Here is a 21,837-nt window from a genome sequence, read left to right on the forward strand (position 1 = left end):
AGTCAACAGTATTCCATCTTAAATCACTGTTTGGGGAGGTGAAAAGCTTTATGGTTAAAATGACTTTGCCCTCAGTGTTCCTGTATCAGAGTAGCTTTTGATGGAACACCTGAGTGAGATCTTGTAGGGTGTTTTACTGTGTCCCACCTGCCGCTCCCAAATAACCACACAGAGACTTATTAATTATAAATGCTCAGGTGATAGCTTAGACTTATCTCTAGCCAGCTCTTATAACTTAAATCCTCTCACTTATATTCATCTATGTCCTGTCCCGAGGTTTGTTTAACTCATCTAGGAACTTCCCATACTGCTTCTTTCATGTCTGGCTCGCAACTGCTCAGATGCCGCCCTTCTTCTCAGCATTCTCTCTACTCGAAAATCCTGCCTAGTTATAGACCAATCAGCTTTTTTTTTTTTTTTAACAATGAGAACAGCACATTTTCACAGTGTATAGAAGGATTATTCCACAGCAAGATCTGTCAGATGTTTGTGTCTCTGTAGATTCTTTTATCCCCCACATCTTATTTGCTGGCAATAGAACCCCGGGCTTTCCACATACTAGGCTAGTACATATGGTTGAGCTGTGTTACTAGTCCACCTGTTCAAATTCTTGATTATCTATCACTCATTTGCTCACAATAATACCATCTTCATTTGGGCCGTTTTTTATAAGCTTCCTGGGACCAATCTGTAGACTTAAGAGTGCAGATGCTCAGTACCTATAGAAATGTTAGGATACTGCATTCATTATTACTATGTGGCTTGGTGCCATCCAAAGTAATTGTTCTACCTTTTAAGTATTATTATTGTGATATAGTAAAAGTTAACTTAATAAAATAAATAAATATACAAGCTGTCTGAATATACCAGCCATACTGTGAGTCTCTTAAAGGGATAAAGCTGGCAGCTTTTCTAGAAATCAGATCATGTCCCTGGGCCAGACATTGGCTTTGATAGATTGAGTCATTGGGGAGTGTGAATGAACAGCTGCCTTTTGAATATAGCCATGGGAAACTTGCTGACAAGCATAAATATGAATAGGGCAATAAAGCTTGCAAATAACAACAAAAGAATGTTGATGCGGAACCCAAGAAAATTCAAAACCAATTTCCTTTTCTCTATCATTTTATGTATCCTCTACCATAATTCGTCTATGGTTGCCATGCCCATAAGCAATGTCACTTCAGAAATGACAGATTATGTTTTTAAAATTTGTTCTAGGTGAATTAAAAACCAATTAACTTTTAGTTTTTCCCATGGTCTTGCAGGATTTAGATTATCAATGTAAAGTACTCGGCTTTGAGGATAGCTTTTAAAAACTTCAAGTATAAACAACAGCACTAGATGGAGTGCTTAAGGTACTTTCAACTTTAAATTGGCTGACTTATAAGTCCTTGTCTTCAAAAGATGTTATGTTTTGGATTCTTGCTTACTTTCAGCCTAATAACATGTCGCCTATTAATCTATTGGATTAGGAAAGCATTCTTTTTTATAGGTGCTTCTTGACTGCCTCACTCTGAAGACTTTGAAGTTTCTTATCCCTCTCTCCATAAGCATTTTACTTGCTTGTTATCAAGTATTCATAGGGACCATATAATCATATGCCTAGAGGGACTTCTCCATGTTATTTCTTTGGGTCTTTAATCCACATTTTCTGTGGCCACAAAATTGAAGGCTGTAAATTTCAACATTTTGAGAACAAAAAGATAACCTGAAGACTTGAGTTTGGTCCCTAGCACCTATGTAGAAATGACAGGTGTGAGGCTCTGCATTTGCATTCCCAGCATAGGGGAGGCAGAGACAGGTGTATCTCTGTGGCTAGTTGACTAGCCAGCCTAGCTAAATTGGTCAATGCCAGGATCATGAGAACCTTGTTTCAAAAAAGCAACAATAGATACCCCCAAAGTGGAAGGGGAAAAAGCCCACGAGGCTTCAACCCTTCACAAAGAACTCCAGGCTGAGAGGAGAAATAGCCTTCTTCAGGGAAAGAACACATTATGATCTGAGTAAAACCAGTTTGAAAGAAAAATTGATCCCTCCTGAGCAATGGTACCTCAGGTGGTCCTCTGGCCTCCATCTGCATACGCAGACATGTGCATATGGACGTCTCTCCCTCTCTCTCTCTCTCTCTCTCTCTCTCTTCTCTCTCTCTCTCTCACACACACACACACACACACACACACACACACACACACACAGTGTTCATTTCGTTCCTAGAAAACGTCAGGTTGTGAACAGTATAAACTGGCTCAGTGTTGTGTTATTGTATCTAGTTAAGTGCAATTCACACCAGATTTGTTAGGCTGGGACAGTTCAGAGATGAGGATGGGAAGGATCTATACTGGTTCATTTAAGCTGACCTAGATAGACATAGTAAAACAAGGGGGTGGGGTGGGGCAGGGGCGGGTATTGGGAATTGAGCAGAGAATGAAGGAATTAAGAAACTCATAAATACTAGTTCTGATTTCTTTGCCTTAAATTGTTAAATATGGATTTTATTTTTCTTTACTTTAAGAATGCTATTCACAAATTGTCCATTAGATTTAGGTAGACTATATCTAAATTTCATGTTATCATAGGCACTTTAGGACTTTCTCTTTAATTTATGAAAAGTCTCATGATTAATAAAGGAAGCAACTTTCAAATTGGGAATGAAAAAACTGAGAGATCTTGTCTGTTCAGTCCTGCTGTGTCCCAGCCTGCTCTCACCCTGCTGTGTCCCACCCTGCTCTCACCCTGCTGTGTCCTACCCTGCTCTGTCTCACCCTGCTCTCACCCTGCTGTGTCCCACCCTGCTCTCACCCTGCTGTGTCCCACCCTGTTCTCACCCTGCTCTCACCCTGCTGTGTCCCACCCTGCTCTCACCCTGCTGTGTCCCACCCTGCTCTCACCCTGCTGTGTCCCACCCTGCTCTCACCCTGCTGTGTCCCACCCTGCTCTCACCCTGCTGTGTCCCCCCTGCTCTCACCCTGCTCTGTCTCACCCTGCTTTCATCCCTGCTGTGTCCCCCCTGCTCTCATCCCTGCTGTGTCCCACCCTGCTCTTACCCTGCTCTGTCTCACCCTGCTCTCATCCCTGCTGTGTCCCACCCCTGCTCTCACCCTGCTGTGTCCCATCCTGCTCTCATCCCTGCTCTGTCCCACCCCTGCTCTCACCCTGATGTTTCCCCCCCTGCTCTCACCCTGCTGTGTCCCACCCTGCTGTCACCCTGCTGTGTCTCACCCCTGCTCTCAGTCCTGCTGTGTTCCACCCTGTATTCTACCATGTTGGCCTGGGACCGCCTTTCATTTCTGTGAAATTGACCAAATGCAACCTGTAACTCAGGCTGCTGTAAGAAGTTAAATGGGAGACTCATATACTTTTCTAGGGTTTATGAAGAAATAATTGATGAATTATGGATTGTTTTTAACTTCATAGAGTTTCACATCTTAATGAAGAATTTTCGGAGGATTAACTAGTTTCTCCTCAGGTTTTCAACAGGCTCCATTTTCTTTCCTAACTCTGTAACGAGATGCATGCTACCTGGGATGTAAAGGTGAGTTCAGAGTAATCTATGGCTCACATGAGGACATCTCACTAGTTCCTGTTTAGTTGCATCATAGGAATGATACATGGAAGCTGGCTCACACATGGAGGGGCAAGTTTCTTTGATTCTTGCAACCCAGAACACCCAAGGTCTTTAGCAGGCATATGCCTTGGTTTCTTTTTCATTTTTGCCCATCTCTATAAATGAGATTTCTGTCAAGTGGTAACAAAGACAGCCACTTACTCACTCATCTGTCTTTCTACCAGACAAATATAGGGTTGTTGGAAGATTAGTTTAAGAATGATTGTGACTTCCCTGTGTTTTCTCTAGCCCAGGAGGTGGGGCATCTTTTTCCTGCAAAGTATAACAAAGTCTATGTGGAAACACCTCTTTAGCTCACCTACCAGCCATCTTCCTGGGAACTATTCACTCTGCTAAGGAGACAGGAGTTCTCTGTGTTGCCAGATGTGGGTCACTATACACACCTGAAAAACCCATAGAAGTTATGAGGCAGATGAAGAAAAAGGATGGTGAGGAAAAGAATGGAAGGATTAGGGAAGGGTCCATTTGCTATTAGAAAGGGTCTGGGTGAAGCAGCCAATCTGGAAGTAGAAAACATGGGTATATTATAAATAGTTATTCTTTCATTATGTGAATATACATTTTTCTGTATCTATGTAAACTCTTAAGAACCAAAATGAGAGATAATATATATTGAATTAACTCAATATGTTTATATCCCATTGTACCCATTTTTCTGCAAATGATATTTATATAGACCACATTTTCCACACCCATTCCTGATAGAGAAATATGAAAGTTAATATACTCAGCTTATACTTAAAATATTTAAATATATATGTGTATATGTTTCATATAATTTAAATTATCTTTCATGCTAGGTAAGGATCCTGTACATTATTTTAAAAAGTATAATTGCAGGCTTATAAAGAGAATGTCACTAACAAGTTTATATTTAACAGAATTACTCTGGTAGCAATCCAAGGAAGATGGATATATGATAAATAAGTGATCTACCGATGCATAGATAGCTAAATAGTAGTTATGCATATAGACAAATATACTCTTGAGACAATTGTAGTAGTAGCTAAATCCATGAAACCCAAGTTTGGAAGACTAGCTACTATAGCTAGAGAGTATCTTAGCGCCCATTGGAATTTAGAGCATGTAATGAAATGGCAGTGATGGTAAAACCTAACAAACAGAGAAAGAAAGGGGAATGGCTTTAAAACACCTCAAGAAAAATAGGGTATATTGAAAGATAGGACATTCCATTTGTCAGTTAGGCACTCTTGACATCTGAGACTCTGTCACAAACATTAAATTGGCCTTAAAGATGTAAATACTAGTGTACCTTCAGGAAGTTTTTCTGATGAGAAGCAATTTCCAAGTGTTGTACTTTTTCTAGGAAACCTCATCTATCCCCAGGATTTTCAATCCATGCAGTTACCCGGGTAATTGTCCCAGTGTGTAGATAATGCCTGTTGTTTTAAAGCAACCAATAATAGCTTCCCGTTACTTCATGCACAAAGCAAAACAATACACCCAGGACCCACGGTATCCAGTGAAAGCCAACCTCACATTTAGGTGAACATTGTGTTATTCTACAAGCTACAATGATTCTAGCCAAATTGAAGCCATTATCTTTCTTGATTATGTCTTCTGTTCTGAGTCTTTGTAATCTAAAATATATTGAATGTCTTGTTTTTAAATTAAATTTTATTCATTATTTTGTTTATCTACTGAACAAACATTAGCATGTTTACTGTGCACTTTTAAAATAATGGGAGAAAATGTGGATTTGTGATATGCAGGAAATACATAAGTAAGATATAGTCACTTACAAGGTGTGACTTGTAGTGGTATTTATATTCTTCCTTCACTGCTGTATCTCACTCTATCTGCTTTTGCAATATACTTAGACAAGATCACTTCTGGTTCTCCTTTTAACAAGACAAAATATACTGTTCTCCCAGAAATACTTCCGTGTCGCTTTTTCCTTTAGTTACAGAACAAATGTTCACAATATTTACTAATTTTGATTCATATACATATATATATATTATATTATGTAAGTGAGATGTTTATAAGCATATAAATATGTTGGGAAATGTTACTATTCCCTTACCATCACGTGAAACTGGGTTTATAAGACAACTTGCTCCATTTCACTGCTTTGCGTCAGACAGATTTCAATTCTGACTTCATGTTAAACTTGTTTTAAAAGATTTAGTCAAAACTAAGTTTTCCCCTAGTATCTGCCTAGTTCTTTCTCCTTCCTCTAAATGTCTTTCTGATATCAATCAGGTTTCCTTTACAGAATTTTTTATTTTTTTCCCACCCTTAGAGATAGTGTGTGAGCTATGGAATGAGCAAGGCTTGATGAATTCATCTCCTCATCCACGTGCACAGCAACCATCACCCATATTTTTATAATGATCCATTATAAAATACTTTCTCATGTAAAATATTTAGCTCACCTTGTAATGTAACTCATATTGTATCTGATTTCATTCCTTTCTGTTTCCCAATTTGGGTTTCAAAGCTGTCTCTAACACTCTGATAAAAATTGTATTTTTTTTATCTTAGCAATGATTGAATAAATTCCTCTTTCTTCAATATGACCATGTTGACATCTTGTTCTTGGCTTAGAAACTGGAACATGTTTTCCTGCTTTGTCTGTGTAACTGGCTGATCATTTCCTATATTCACCCTTTCTACTAACATTCTGACCTTCTGCCCAAAGAATCTAAAACAGTGAGTCTCAAGCCTTTCAGTTCTCTCTCTTGAGCACACACACACACACACACACACACACACACACACACACACACACACACACACACACACACACCACGATATACGGTTTTGACAGAGGCAAGTTTTGTGAAATAATACTTTCCTAATGCCAGATTGCAATTAAGAAACAATACTGTATTGTTCTATGTAATGAAGAAACTTATAGGATTAAGTTAATTAATGTCTACTAATGACTGGTATCCCACAGTTTTGAAGAAGTCTTCAGTTGAGACTTGGAAAATTGCTTTGCAGTCAGAAATGCAGTCACACCTTTCTTCCACTGTCTCTCCAAAGTTAATATGTGTGCTATTAGCCGTCTCCTAATAATGCAGAATTCTAAGCCTAATTGCCAAGAGATTCTGATTATTATTGTGTTGGAATCCCACAATTAGTTCCATAAATAATTTCATGTAAGTAACCAAGAGACCATTGTAATCTGTTTGCAAGGTACTCTTTGTTTCTATGCCATTATATATGGTATACCACTTGGAATGATGTAGGAAGATGGTTCACAGAACTCAAAGCCTAAGTGTATGGTTTTTCAGTTATTAACAATGATGGATTAGTTTGACTAAGTTTTGCCATACTTTATACACTAACATTTAACTTGGTTGTTCTCTATGGAGAACATAAGATTGTTAAACAATAATAAAATGTGATAAGAACAAGCATTAATGTTAGCTACCTGAGGGAACCTATAGAACATTATCTGTGTATTTCTAGCTTAAAATATTAGTTTACTACAGAAGTTGAAGTTCGCCTGTTTATTCATTAATCTTGTAAACATTATATTTATTAAATATTCTCTACATAGGTAATTGTCTTAAGCATAGCATAATGAAAACAGAAACACCACTTTGCCTCTGGGAAATTAATTTTTTGTGAGAACAGAAGAAATAGTTCATTTGAGCAAGTAATAATTAGGGCTATTGTAATATAAGCAAGTTTCTAGTAAAGTATAAATAGCATCATGTGGGTTTCTATTGCGTTCTAGGATTTCTTAGAATCTGATAATGTTTTGGGTCAGTGGGCCAGTGATGTAAGCAGGAGCAAAAGTTTTCATTGGATGATTTGTGGGTTGGCCTGTAGCAGAAATTTTTTGGGGGGGAGTGGAAGATTTACATTATTAATGACAAAGCAAAGACATAATTGTAAGTGGGCTAGCACAACTATATGTTAGTGGGTATTTTTTACTGTTACAGAAAATTAGTTCATCTTTTTTTTGTTGTGAAAAATTGATATGAACTTTCATATCTATTCATGACTTATATGTTCATATAGAATATGTTCATTATTTCTTCTCATTCCTTCTACTGAAAATTCCATTCTCTTCTAGACAATTACAAATAAATTTTATTTGTAGGTAGTTGTGAGCCATCATGTGGTTGCTGGGAATAGAACTCAGGACCTCTGGAGGAGCAGCCAATGCTTTTAACCACTGAGCCCTTTCTCCAGCCCACATAATTTTTATATGGCTTAATAGAGTCAGAATGAAATTTAAAGACACTGCCTGTGAACAAAATAACCCCATGATCTGATCTGTGAAATCATTTCTGTATTTAAGCATAACCCTGATTCTATAATGATAAGGCAAAGACAACCATGAATAAAACCCAGCAGGGTTCAACAGCCAGGTCAAGACCAATATAAGGCATTTGTGAGCATGTTAGCACATAAAATATTCAGGGCGTGATGACTTGCTTTCCCACTTCTCCTCAAACCATATACTTATACAAAGTATAAACATTTTAAAAAATTCGGCAGTTTTCTGAAGTTGACTCTTTATACTTTCCTTACTCAGCAATATTAAAGGAAAGAATTAGAAAAATGTAATAGCTGGGTAACATTCCAAATAATTGTACAGACAATTTCACTTATTTAATAAACCTCTTTCTCTAAAATGCATATACCCTCTTGTTCCCAGACCACCTTGGATACTTTTCTTACATTATTAACTCATGGAATTTGCAACTCTGAAGGAAAAATAGAGATTTGTTTCCAGTAGAAGATGTGTATGGCTGACAGTAAGGATTTGCTGAAGTAACTCCCAGGACCTGGAAGTATGTCACCCTGATACATAGGGTCACCTACTCTCAGAATTCTGTTTTTCTTTTTCCCTACTGAAAAATACAACCCCCAAAAGTAGGAATGACTGACATATACTCTTCACAGAAAGATCAGACAGGCAGTAGCTTTTTCAGGTTTTCCAAAGGCTCCCTCCTGTCCTGTCCACTGTAGTCTAAATGTACTTGGTGCAGCTCAATACTGTCTTCATGTCTATATCACCAATTAGAATTTCATCGTAGGCATCGTCCTCAAAAGCCTTGGAGTCCATCACTACGATTTTTGTCTTGAAATATTCCATCTTCATTTTTGTCTTCAGCCTGGAGTTGAGATCAACGAGGGAGACTTCCCAAATAGGGTTGCAGTCTGGGTAGTCTACCTCATAGTTCTGAAGATAATTCTCATAATAGTTGAATTCCTTTGTTGCCTTAATGCTGTTCTTAAACTCACCCAACCTGTAGGATTGCATCTTCAGAGAGTTGGTGGACCATGGCTTCCTAGACAGGTTGAGGTGGCCAGAGCTGAGGAGCTGGAGGCATCCATGTTAAACCAGCCCATGCAGCCAGGTGCAGTTTTGAAGTTTCAGATTTTATTTTAAGGTATTTGCCCTGTTTCCAACTGTTCTATATTAGAATTATACAGGGCGAGAAATAGTGGTTTCTTTTCAATGAAACATTCATTGACATACTCTCTTTTCTTCTGTGTAGGTTTGGGCAAATTTATTTGAAATCAAGTGCCTGTAAAGCACATGTTCATTTATGAATATGTTTCCTTAATCTACGTGCTTATGTTTTTGTGTCCGTTCATAGTTTTTTCTGTCATTATGGCTCTATTCCAGAGGTTCTGTTCAGTTGTACTTTTATTCTAGAAAATTTAAAACTCAAAATTTAGTTAATGACTCTCATGCAAGAGTACAATTTGCAGTCTCTATTCATTTGTATAATTTCTGTTCTTTCTCTTGCTGTCTTTTTCTACTTTTATTACACTGTGTTCAGATAAAATATAAGAAATTAATTCCACTTTCTTGTATGTATATGTTTTTGCCTTCTTTTTTGGCTTCCATTTGCTTGGTAGATTGACTATTTTATATTTGTTTTCAGTCTGTTTGCCTCTTTCCTAGTGAGTTGTGCTTCTTAATAGATAATTGGCTCAATTTTTGTAATTCATCCATCTATTCTAAATCTTTTAAATTAGAGAGTTGGTGCCATTTATTCTTAAGGTTATTACTGAGAGAGGGATTTGCCATTTCCTATAATTTTTTGTCTAAGTTTTTTGATTGGTTTCTTCTTTTTCTCCTCTGTTTGAGTGAATTTGTTGGTCTGTTGAGTTGTGCACAATTCTTTCCTAGTTCTCCTTTCCCCATCTGTTTATCTCATGAAATTTATTCATTGTTTTTGATGTTTCAAGACAGGTTTTCTCTGTGTAGACCAGGCTGGCCTTGAGATTGGCCTGCCTCTGTCTCTGCCTCCTGAGTGCTAGGGTTAAAGGTGTGCAATACCACCTCCTGGCTAATTTGGTCATTCTTGTACTCAGAATTACAATAGGCTATCTTTTTGTGTGTGTGTGTGTTTCAAGACAGGGTTTCTCTGTGTAGCTTTGGAGCCTATCCTGGCACTCGCTCTGGAGACCAGGCTGGCCTCGAACTCACAGAGATCTGCCTGTCTCTGCCTCCCAAGTGCTGGGATTAAAGGCGTGTGCCACCAACGCCTGGCTACAATAGGCTATCTTCTTTCTATCAATTTAGATTTCCCTCATGTATGTTCTGAAATGCTAGAGCTTTGTGATCATGAACTTTGTTTTTGGTGTGTGTGTGTGTCCCCTTCCCTTAAACTGACCCTTCTTCTTCTATTTCAATTCCTAAACAATTTGGTTGTATAGAATAATCATTGTTGCCACTTGCTTTCTTTAAGTCTTTTCTTTTTCTTTGAGACAGGGTCTCTACATAGCTCTGGCTGTTTTGGAACTCACTCTGTAGACCAGGCTGGTCTCACAGAGTTCCATGTGCCTGGGCCTCCTGAGTGCTAAGTGAGGGAGATTTAAATCATGTGCCTCCACACCCAGCCCTGTTACCACTCATATGCTGTTCTGGCTTTGGGGATTTTCACTTAGGTCATTCTGATATATTCATCTTTGGAGCTTTTCTACTGTAGTTTCTGATACTAGATTCTACACCTCTAGTTTTTATTTTAGATATGTGATGTACCTATAGATTCTTTTTCTTGGTGTCTCCATCAATTCCTAGAATCATTAGAAGTTCTGTTAATGCTTATTTATCTTACTGTTCTTTTTTGGTGTGAAGGTAGCATTTCCTCAGTCTTGACTAAATTTTCTTTCTTCTGGTATGTTGATAATGGCTGTTTCTGTGGTTTGTTTGTTTGGTTCATTGAGTTTGTTTTCAATATTCCTTTCTTTTTGATTTTTTTTTTTTTTTGCTTTTTATCTAAGCTTTCTTGCTGAATTTCTTCTCATACTGGCAAACTTTCTCTTTGATGCTGTCAATTTCCTTACCTACGTCTTGAATTTGTTTCCTATTTCATTCCTCTGTTTGCTCATTTCTCCCCTAAGTCAGTGGCTAGTCTTACAAGTTTATTATTGAGTTCATTTTCTGGCCATTCTGCTATTTTAATGTCTTTAGATCTGATTATTGTAAAGGTAAACTTTATTTAAAAGACATGATATTGGTATGGTTTTTTCCCCCACATTTCTCCTGTTTCTATGCTGTATTTTATATGTCTTTGTTAGTTTAGATGTCTCTTCCACTTCTCTTTGGAGGTCTTAATAAGCAACCCTTTTTTGTGGGCTATTTCTAGTTATGGCTTCTATCCCCTGCCCTCTGGCTCTGGGGAATCATAGCTGAAACTTCCTCCTTTCTCTGTTTACTTCTGTGTTGTCCTTGCTGCTGTCCTTTTACCATCATTGTGGCTTTTGATGCCCTTCCAACCTCACTCTCTTTGGAGCACAATCTATGTTGTTCTCACTCTTCTGATTTGCTGTGTGGTTAGGAATCTGCTGTCTTACTCTAGACCACTGGTTCTCAACCTTCCTAATGCTGTGACCCTTAAATATAGTCCCTTGTGTCATGGTGACCCCCAACGATAAAATTATTTTGTCCCTACTGCATAACTGTAATTTTGCTACTGTTATAAATTGTAATGTAAATACCTGATATACAACCCCCAGTGGGTCATGACCCATAATTTGAGAAGCACTCTTCTAGAAGATGAGTATTGTGTCTGATTGGAAGGGAAGTAATAGCATCTAGCAAGTAATTCATCATGACACAAGGAATGATCTGCTTGTGAACATGCTGATATTCCACTCTCTATTCTCTGTGTCAAACTCTAAAAGAACCCTAGAAGTATTGAAGCTGAGTATTGCGTAAATATAAATTCTGTATATCCATTCTTTAGAAGGTCTAAGAAGCATGCTGTGAAATTATGCCTCACAGCTTTCTCTGTAAAGCTGCATTATCTTAATGCAAGCATTGTGAACTTGTTGAGAACAAGGAACACAACTAGCTCCTCAATGAGAAGTTTCTCAGTCCCTGCACCACTGATATTCTGGGGTGTTTACTTCTTCTGGGGGCCAGGCTCTGCTGTGCATTACAGGCTGTTTATCCATGCCCCTGACATCTACTCAACAGAAGACATCTCCTCTGTTCCGTCATGACGATCAGAAATGCCTCCATACATTGCCCCGGTCTCCTGTTTTGCAGCACCGCAATAGCAATCTGCAAAAGGAGTCTTGATAGCTGTTCCCTTACTTAAGGATCAGTAGAGGAGTGAAAAATCAATATACTGAAGACTGAAAATATCGTAGTTCAAGAAAAAGAAAATAATACCTAAAGACTCAGAGGAAAAAAAAAAAGCCACAGCTTTGAAAACATTGTTCTTTAAATTTCAAGAAAAAGTTTCAGAGTATTTTATATTTGGTAATCCACAGAATTCCAGACCTCAACTGGGGGTGCAGAATAGGAGTGTGTGTTCCTGTAGAGAAAATAGTCTGAAGTCCTGGGTGATGTCTCAGCAGGTAGAGAGGTGATTTGTTCAGACCCAATCGATGAGCTGATCTGATTTCATTCCTGGGACCTTAAAGGTGACAAGAGAGAATTGACTTCTGAGTTCTGACCTTTGACCTCCACACACATCATAGTGTGTGTGCACTCGTACACCAGGCACACAGACACATTAAATCAATCCATAAACAAAGATACCAAGAAAAGCTAATCAGGAATGTAGAGTAAAATTCTATGGAATTTTAATTTGGCTATCAGGAGATTTTGGCAGCTATTGCTATGTGAAACTTTAGTGACGTAGGCACTCTCAGACACTCCATTGATGTCTCCTGAATTTAATTGTGTGTATTTACTTTTATTGATGCATAAATGAAAAGATTCTTTGGCTCAGCATTCCACTTCTAAGAAATTGCTGTGAGAGAGACACATGGTTGTTGGTCTTAGTCTTTTGATACCAAGTGAAATATTCATGGTTGACAAACGGAATGAGAACACTGAGTTAGTCACAGGACATCTGCCTCAGTGTCCTTTGTGGAGCACATTCATTAGAGTATTTAATGCACTGTTGCACATCCATTTGCAATGATGACCGAGGATTATTTTATGACCCGAATAGATAATCACATTTAGAAAAAGCAAGTTACATTGTGTATATAGTGTGAGCCAAGTACAGGGACTCCTTGCTTGGAGTCTTAATTTGGATATGCTTCTGCTCCTGCCAGACTGAATATGGTATCAATTACTACCTGTGCTTTTGGGGTGCCTATTGCTGAATACACATCCCAACCATCCATGAGTTCATTACCTAAGCTTGGGTGTCCTTCATTTTTACTATGGTCTTTGAGCTGTTCCAGATGTCTCTTGTGATGTCCACTGGACTCTGTTACTGATCCAGCAAGGCTGTCTTCTCTGCTGAGGCCAGCCCTGCCCCTCCCCGCCCCCCTGACAGTGGCACCACTGCTGACACCCCAGAAGCTGTGGAGCCACCCGGCATTCCTTTGAGGTTATGCAACTAAAGAAGCTTCTAAAGCAGCCTCTCTTACTTCATGGTTCAGAAGCATCCCTCACAGTTTCAAAAGCATTTAATGATCTTGATGAATGAAGCATTTCTTTCAAGTTCGTTTCAGATCTCTATCTCCTTCATTTCTGGACTAGCAATCAATCCTAGTCACATATCCCCATTTTAGAAATTACTCATATTCAGTAATAGTAAAACTTTGTAACTAGACAGAACTCAACTGCCTTTATTAGTCTTTCCAGGAGGTCTCTTGTATTTTAATCGTATTTTTCTGCCAATCGTTTTCTACCTGCTGTTGAAATATCTGGGCACTGATAGACTTGTCAGTCATTTTTCAGATCAAGTTCAAGGCAGATGCAGCTCCTTCTCTTTGTATTTCCCCCACCTAAGCAAGTTACTAATTGGCATTGAACCATATTGCAGAGTTGTTCTGACATGACTATTTTAATCATTTGTGATAGACATTCCTTCACTCTTAGGATGAACAGTGTTATCGAGGGAGGAAAAGCTCTTTCTTGACCTCCTAGTACTTTCACACCAGGGCCCAGAATATACTCTATTAACTGCTAAGAATAGTTTGAAAATAAGTTTTAAAATTTAATGAATTTTAATTCAACAAACATATGTTTATTCATAGTGAAAACTTTAGAAACAGTGGTAGTTATCTATGCCCTAGTTTGCCTTTGCTTGCTGTGATAAACACCATGATCAAAAACACCTTGGCCCATAGATATCATTTTATGGAATCTAATAAATGTCAACAAGAAGTCCATTTTAGATGAACATAGAATACCCCATTGTCTCTTAATCATAATACAATGAATTCACTCCAGGCACACATTGCTGGGGAGAATTCCTGTGATTCTCAACTTACATTTACTTTTCTCTCACAGTCTTTTCATGGATTGTATATAATACCCTCAAGCTGTCTATGGAATGTACTGGAGTTTCTTGCTTCAGCCTTTCCCATCTGGTAACTTATCCCATGCATTAGCCTTTGCATAGAGTTACTCAGTCTGTACTCACCTTGTGAACCGTGTCATATCTGTCAGAATAAGGATTTAAGGATTGTTCGAATAACTTCATAATCAAATATTTTAGTTGTGTGAGAGAAAATTAGTTCAGATGTCATCACTTGTGAATAATTTTAATGTAGATTTGCTTCCCTAGGTCATCTACCTTAGTGCCTTCTACTGTGGATGTGTTGTTGTTTTAACTTTGTGCCTGGAGCATAACCATACATTGATTAGAAAGGTGGGGCTCTGCATTCTGTACTATTTCACTTGCCTCAGTTTTCATAGCTTTGCAATGGGATGAAAGAAGAGAAGAGAAAGTCTGTAATGTTTTAATGTCTCTGATAGGTCTGCGTTACCTAAGATGCTGCCCAACTCACAGTGAAGACTCATTTAAGTGTTTGTATTAGTTAATTTTGGCATTTTCATTGTGTATCATTTTGTTCTTCCAATATGACAGCCAGGAATGGTCATCACAATTTTAAGTTCTTAAATATTTCTGAGATTGTATATTAATACAGCATGTTACAGTAAAAGAACCATTTTCAGATCCTTACAGATGAGCCCGGAGTGCCTTCTCTGGTTTTGCCCTTTTATATTCCCTAGGAGTGGTGGGGTTTGGAGAAAGGGTGAAGCAGAGGTAGGGTGATGTAAACAAACTATCCTATAGTGTCTCTGCATCAGAATTCAGTGTGTCTAGTCTATTATAGGTCAAAGTCAAAGGAAAATTTAATTAGTAAGTGTCTTGTCTGTAATTGAGTATTGGCTCCAAGAAGAACACTGTAATGAATTTTCATTGACAGATTAGAGAAGTGATCAGAGATGAATGAAATGAAGCTAGGCATATTTCTTTAAAGCTGAGGAAGACCAGACACTGGGTAGTTAGACCAAGCAAGCCAAGTAAAAGGATTATTTATAGGCATGTGGCTTCTACATAGAGAGGACATATTTATTGGTGAGTTTGGAAGTCTGGTGGCCTTGAAGCTGTATCCTATATTAATGGCCTTCCACAGATGTGGTATTTTCACACTGATAAACTAAGCAATGGAAAACTATTTGTTGTTGTGATAAAAAAAGAAAATGTTAAGAATTATAAAATTGAAATTATCATGATATATGTGGCAGGGGATATAGTATAATAGAAAGAAAATATAACTAAAGAAATTGCTAGAAGGTTTTTTTGTTGTAATCAAAGCATTAGGAAGTAGCCCAACATGGTAGGTAGCTGAGGAAATGGAAAAATATTTAATCAGTTTCACAGGAGAACATAGAATGATAGGGTTGAGAGAGAGAAAAAGAGCAGAAGATGGGAATGAAGGGGAGATAGTTCAGATTTTGAAGTTGCCTTCCCTGTCCTAGAAGTTGAGAAGAAGCGATTGTTAGAATAGTGGGGGAACAATGTTGTTAGTTGATTTCTCACTTCTACACTATGGGAAAAAATACTATGCTAAAACTCATGAATTGTGGAATACAAAATACTAGAAAACATACAACAAAAATGATTACTTAGCTTGTTTTGTTTCCTATTTGTATCTCCATTAATTATATTGACAGCAGTGCCATTTGTAAAGCTATTAAATATGCATATATATATATATATATATATATAGAGAGAGAGAGAGAGAGAGAGAGAGAGAGAGGAGGGGGGTAGAAAAACTAATGCCTCATTTATTTTAAAAGTATAGTTAGGTTAGAGTTGGCATCACAGATTTCAACAAGAAGATGTATTTATCAATGATCTCTACACCTCTCTTCAGTTTCCTAAGGAATTAATCAGAAACACCAACTATCGTGACTAGCTTAAGCTTAAAATCTTGCAGTTGTTCCCATTTGCTGCATGACACAATCTGAACTCAGTACATAGGATTCTTTGTTACAAATGTCTAGTCGTATTTGCTTTACACTTCTTACAGTTTATAGCTGTGATTAATTATTCATATTTTATAACAGGGAAGCTGTGTGGCTGAAGAGCTCCCATCCTAGACATGAGGTTCTTTGATTTCAGAGGCCTCTATAGGTAGCTACAATTGTCCAGAGTTTGATTACCATGGTTTAGGAACTTAGCAAGAATGGCTGCATCACATGAGAGCATTTAATCGAATGGGGGCCATTTAATCATGTATTTATTAAGAGCTGAACTTGAGACAGACATTGAGATAGGCAAGAAATACACAATGAACAGGTAGGTAGCTCTCATCCCCAACTTCAGAAGATCTACAGTCCAGCTGTAGACAGAGTACATAGTTGGAGCTCTTGAGTTAGGGATATAACTCAATTGAGTATTTTCCTAGTATGCTCAAGGCCATTAACTTGGTCTCTAGTAGCGCCACATAAACCGAAAGTAGGTAGTACATATCTGTCATTCCTGAACTCAACATTCAGGAGGTATGGACAGGAAGATCAGAAGTTTGAGGACATCCTTGGCTATATAACAAGTTCAAAGAAAGCCTGGGTTACATGAGACACGGTCTTGAAAAGGCAAGATGACAAAACTAGCAATAGTTAGTTGGAACTCCTTTTGTCATCGTAGGTGTGGGAATAAAGGGTGCAAGAGATACATTAACTATAAAACTGAGGGTTTTCATTTCAGGATGGAAAAACATGATAATGTATGAAGAATGGAACAAGGCAGGGCAGGAGGGAGCGTTACAAATGAATTTAAAAGATAAAATGGGCTGAAGAGCAAGCAGAGGCTAGAAATAGAATTAGGTGAGCTTGCGTGGCATACAAGGAGTGTTGACTTAATTATAGGGCCACTGGGGCACCTTTTATGCTCTAGGCAGGAGAATTATATGAATGTTTTCAACTCTGTGGTGATGGGCAAAATTTCACAGTGAAACTTTTACAGTGTGAAGCTTTACTATTAACATCGTAAACCTCTTATATCAAAGTGTAGTATCCTTTTGGAAGAAAGCAATAAAAGAAGATAGATGCTGTGTTTCTTTTGACTTTATCAGATATTTTCCTTTTAAAAAGATGTAATAATTTGATGAGGCAATGGAACTTTGGTTCACTGTTGGGGCATCTTTGTAAACAAGCAGTTGTATGTGCACTTGGTATGTGACTAGGAATTCCGTTTGTAAGTATGTAGCCAAGAGAAAAGCTCTTACATATTTGAGCCAGGAGGTATACTCAGGTACACATTCACCATGTGTAATTTTCATTCTCTCTCTCTCTCTCTCTCTTCCATCCACATGAGAACAATGGTATTTTCATAGAACAAGGTGCTTAGGAATTGTTAAAAAATAGAACTTAAAAAAAAAATTATGGCTGGGCGGTGGTGGATCATGCCTTTAATCCCAGCACTCAGGAGGCAGAGGCAGGTGGATCTCTGTGAGTTCAAGGCCAGCATGGTCTACAAAGCTACACAGAGAAACCCTGTCTCAAATATATATATGCATTTATTTTACCAATAAGGTAGTCTCAGTGACAGAAAATATGTGTTATGTTCTATTTATGTAGTCTTAAAAGACATAAAATGAAACAATGTATTATGCAGAGCTATATATAAAGATGCATATGCTGAATTGTAGCTATATTATTTCTTGTCATTTTTCTTACTCACTGTTACTATAACATGCTTGCTGCTGCTTTTCTTATAATTTATACATTATACAATAGTTAATTTTTCATGAATTTGTTGTTTTCAAACATGGTCATGAGGCCTGGCTGGCCTCATACTTGGTATGGAACTCAGGCTAACTTTTAACTCATGGAAATCTTTCTTCCTCAGCCTTCATAGTGCTGGGATTTGAGGCATGTGCAAGCACACTGAGCTCAAAAAGCCCATTTTTTTAATCCAAAGACGATTTTGTAATGATATATACAGTAGGGTGAAATATCAGATTTACTATGCATATAGACTGGTAGTCAAAGTAAACTTCAGATTTCACTCTCATTTATCCTTCAGTCCTAGGGATTAGGATTTACAAAGCTCCTTCTTGAATACAGTTGTGGGAATTTAGCTGTAGTTTTAGGAAATTAACCTTTGTGAATTCTCTTTCTATGGCAAGCTTCTCAGCCATTGGTTTGTGTTCTATTAATTTTTTGTTTTTTGTTTTTTTGAGACAGAGTTTCTCTGTGTAGCTTTGGAGCCTATCCTGGCACTGGCTCTGGAGACCAGGCTGGCCTCGAACTCACTGAGATCTGCCTGCCTCTGCCTCCCGAGTGCTGGGATTAAAGGCGTGTGCCACCAACGCCCGGCTGTTATATTCATTTTTATACAATGACATGGAAGTCTAGTGTGTTCTAGGTAGGTTTTTACAATTGAATACCAGTACAAGACAGTACTTGGTGAAGGTCAGTTCTCAACTTGAACAAAATAGGAACTATTCTTTTCTCCTGTCTCAGTTCCCATATCTGTAAAAATTTAAGTAAGACAAAATTGACTCTAGGACCCCATTTTGTTTACCAACCATCCCTGGGCCTCATTTAGGTTGCCACTCAGGACCCAGTATGACAATTCTTTGAAATCAGATTATATAAACAAATGAGGCTAGACCTCTCTGTATTTAGGGAACCATCATAACATATGGTGCTGTAGACTTTATCAATTGTAGTTGCCACTTCAAATCAGAGATGGGCCTTCTAGAGCTTCTGTGACTGCTTCCTTTAGCCACCCCATCATGTATGCAAATTGCTAGTGGTAAAGTTGTCTTCAGTGTACACAGTGGAGAGGGGTAAACATGGTTTATTGTATCCAGGTCTCTTTGTGGCCTCTCATTTTGGATATATTTGTTCTTTCAGTTCTTTAGAACAGTGTAAGTTGAATAGTAAGTTTACCCTCTTTGCTCGTCTTTTAAAATCGAGCATTTATCCCTGCTGTCCTGAAGGTAATTTCTCTTAACTAGTGAAATGTTGATTCCCTTAAGTTAACACACACACACACACACACACACACACACACACACACACACACACACACACACACCTCTCTTTAAGTTTTCAAAGTTAGAATATGTCATATTTGTGTGTATTTGTGTGTGCACAAGTATGTATTTGCATGTTACAGAAGACAATCCTGTATATATTTGTCTGAGTAAAACCTCCAACGTGCTCATCAGATTCTTAAGGCAAATTATCCCTATTCTACTGTTGTTGGACATTAGATTCTTTGGAAGATGGGGCTGTTGAAACTAACAAGATAATCTTTGCATATATAAAATTCAGTGTTTTAAATTACAGTCAACTGTAGCTCTTTTCTTAAACAGGTATGGATTACTTTTATGTTTCTCACAGACATTTGCTTCTTCTATTTCTTCATGAAGGAGAAATAGAAGCCCCAGTAAAGCATCTATATATGGTTCTTTTACAATGTTTGCAGGAATCTTTCCTCCTATTCAGATTAGATTAGCCTCAGTATTAACAGTGACTGTTTTGTAATTCTAGAGTCAGTCAGTGTTTTGTTTGTTTGTATGTAGTTAACCAGTCTTCATTATATTGGCCGGTCATTATCTAGTGAAAACTTCTATATATTCTGCCATGTGAACTAAGTATATGGATATAATAGTAATATTTATCTATTGGCTCATGGTACTGTGTTTTTAGCCTTATAATTTACAACTAGTATGCATATTACTATAACAAGTAAGATTCTATTGTGATATAGTATTGACCATATGTCTCAGAGTTTTTCAAAGGCTGAGTTTCAAATATTTCTTTGCAGCTCCTAATTTGTGGGTTACAGCAGTGTTCATGATTTCATTTAAAGACTGTAGGTAGAATGACTAACTAATGAATGTTCCTCCTAGCTAAGTATAAACTCTACAGCCTGGAGAAAAGTTAAATATCAGATATTCTACCACACATTCATGATACTTAATTTTAGTAAAACATTCATTTATAATCACATAAAGTATGATTATAAAATGATTATGTTTCTAAAATCACAGTTGAATAATTTTCAATGAAATGCTCTTCTTAATTGTTGGAACTTAATTTTTACTTATAACGAAAAACCATGTAATAAAAGTGTCCCTTTAGATGGTAAAGTATGATAGTTTATAATAATTAACATTAAATCTGATGATCACGGTTCACTGATCACCTTGCTTCAGTGCTGCTGAATGAAGCAGAAGGCGCTGTTTTATTTCTTGTTAGTGTTGAGGACCTTCATATGAAGATTGCATCCGCCTAGGTTGGGATTTAAGGAAGAAAAAATGGCTGGACACAGCTGGAGAATGAGTTTGTTGTCTTGAGACTTCTGACACTCTTGGCACTAAGCTGTAGCCCCAGTATTCTATATTTTTTTCCTGACAGTTCTTTACAACTTAGTTTAATTTGTTATGAAGTTTTTTTATTGGCCCAGTGAATACAAACTATTAAATTAGAACACAGTAAATTATATATATGTATGTATATATATTAAATTGGACAAATGATTATTTTTATTAATTAATTAATTTTCCAGCTCAATCATAGTTCCCCCCCCTCCGTCCTCTCTTCCCTGTCATTCCCCCAAACCACCCCTCCCTCCCCTATCCATTCCTCCTCCTACTACTTCAGAAAAGCACAGGCCTCCTGTGTATATCAGCCATCCCTGACATATCAAGTTGCAGTAAAACTAGGCACTTCCTCTCCTATTAAGACTGAATGAGGCAACCCAGTAGGAGGAAAGAGCCCCCAAAGCAGGTGACAGAGTCAGACACATTCCCTGCTCCCACTGTTGGGAGTCCCATAATAAGAGCAAGCTGCACAACTGTACCATATGTGAAGGGGGCCTAGGTCAGCCCCATGCAAGCTGTCGGGTTGCCAGTTCAGTCTCTGTGAGTCCAGATGAGCCCAGGTTAGTTGTTTCTGTGGGTTTTCACTTGGTGTATCTGCTTCTCATAATCCCTCCTCCACAGGATTCCCTAAGCTCTGCCTAATGTTAGGCTATGGGTATCTTCGTCTGTAATAACTTATATTTTAAGCAAATGCGAGAGAAAGCAATAACCTGTTAATGGAATAGCTAATTTTTGTGTTATTTCTAAAAATATAGTATCAGAGAAATATGTGAGTCATATGTTACAGACGTCAGATTAAGTTACCTTAAGCCGCTTACAACTGATGAGCAATAAAAGCCTTGTAGAAAAGCTTCATGCACGCCTGAGTTTTTCCAAGAGTGTGCCTTACAGTACTGCACTTGTGAAATCCTTTCCTCATTTGTAATAATTTTACCTAGATCCATTATTAGTGACCTATTTCTAAAATTTTATTTCTTAGTCTCCTAGCACAGATGTTTCCATCTGAAAAAAGAAATTTATTGATGAGTACGTGTTTGGAATGTGAAATTCCATTATCAGAGATATTTTGTTACTCTAGCTACGGAACAAAAATATATGAATACATCCTTATGATTGCTCCTGTTTCTCCACATGTGGAAACGGTGTGAACATGCCAG

At 37.7% G+C, this 21,837-nt stretch overlaps 1 protein-coding gene and 1 pseudogene across 12 annotated transcripts in view; one reads left to right on the top strand and one right to left on the bottom strand.

Moving 5' to 3' along the window:
- Positions 1–21,837, top strand: part of Cep128 (centrosomal protein 128) — a 337,460-nt gene that overhangs the window by 210,615 nt on the left and 105,008 nt on the right. The gene's annotated exons all lie outside the window — the stretch shown is intronic.
- On the bottom strand, positions 8,303–11,491 carry LOC118238851 (annotated as a pseudogene).

Source organism: Cricetulus griseus, chromosome 5, assembly GCF_003668045.3.
Source record: "Cricetulus griseus strain 17A/GY chromosome 5, alternate assembly CriGri-PICRH-1.0, whole genome shotgun sequence".
NCBI lineage: Eukaryota > Metazoa > Chordata > Mammalia > Rodentia > Cricetidae > Cricetulus > Cricetulus griseus.